This window comes from Oxyura jamaicensis, unplaced genomic scaffold (assembly GCF_011077185.1).
Source record: "Oxyura jamaicensis isolate SHBP4307 breed ruddy duck unplaced genomic scaffold, BPBGC_Ojam_1.0 oxyUn_random_OJ72511, whole genome shotgun sequence".
NCBI lineage: Eukaryota > Metazoa > Chordata > Aves > Anseriformes > Anatidae > Oxyura > Oxyura jamaicensis.
In genome coordinates, this window is record NW_023311084.1 from 592 (window position 1) to 1550 (window position 959).

General features: G+C 56.7%; 1 long non-coding RNA gene across 1 annotated transcript; it reads right to left on the minus strand.

The window, feature by feature from the left end:
* Nucleotides 1–214: 214 nt before the first annotated feature.
* LOC118159871 lies at nucleotides 215–874 on the minus strand. The gene is made up of 2 exons (XR_004747266.1): nucleotides 641–874; nucleotides 215–542 (listed from the first exon to the last, which is right to left on the minus strand). It is a non-coding gene; the product is annotated as an uncharacterized LOC118159871 (long non-coding RNA).
* Between the last annotated feature and the right edge of the window lie 85 nt (nucleotides 875–959).

Genomic DNA, 959 nt, shown 5'->3' on the forward strand with positions numbered 1-959 from the left:
AGCAGGAGGAGGAGAAAGAGCAGGAGGTCTTCCAGCCACCAGAAACCATTTCTGAATACAGCGCGGCCCGTGCAAGAGACCACGCCAGAGGAGGCCAATGTGTCCTGAGGCAAGCTGCAGGCCCCTGAGAGCACGCACCAGAGCCTGCAGGGCAGCGTGCATGGGCAAACAAACTGTCCTCCACTGCCTTTTGCTCTAGCAGCTTTGCAGTCTCTTAGAAAATGTCCCTTCCAAAGAGCCCCTGCAGAGTCTGGGCCTTTGAGCCCTGTAGTTCGGTTGCTCTACCCTCACTGAGGCTGTGGAAACTCAGGCACTTTTGGCCCTGCACCTTCAGTATTATGTGTGGCTTTAAGCCATGAACGGCAAGGTTAGCCCCTCACGCATCCCTGCTGAAATACCTGGGCAGAGCTGTAGCTGACTTGCAGCACAGGGAAGAAACAAAAGGCACCTTGACAGAAGCATGCACGAGACATCAGTGCCACAGGACTTCAAAGCCCATAGGCACAGTCACAATGTGCAGGCCACTCGTCTTCTCACATCCCCTGCAAGAGCAGGAACAGTCCACCTTGTTATCCTGAAATGCGCCAACACACCCTCCACCAAAGCTGACAGCTAAACCCTTTCCACTCCCCAAACACACAGTTGCAGGCCCACTTGACTATGCATGATATGCTGTGGAACACCTGCTACCAAGCAGCTGGTCAGATCATGAACACTGCAGCAGGCGCAGCTGCTGCTTCTGCTGCTAGTGCAGCTCCACAGAGCCCTGTCTGCAGCCTGCAGCTCTTCCAAGCCACCAGCTGGAGGCACTGGGCATACAGCGCACTGCAGGGTGGGGAAAGGGCCTTTGGTGAAGGGCAGGACTACGCTGCCGAGTGGCTCTCCCGCACGCGGGATGGGCCAGCACAGGCACGATCCCTCCCACCAACCCGCAGCGGCGGGCACCATTTTGTTTCATT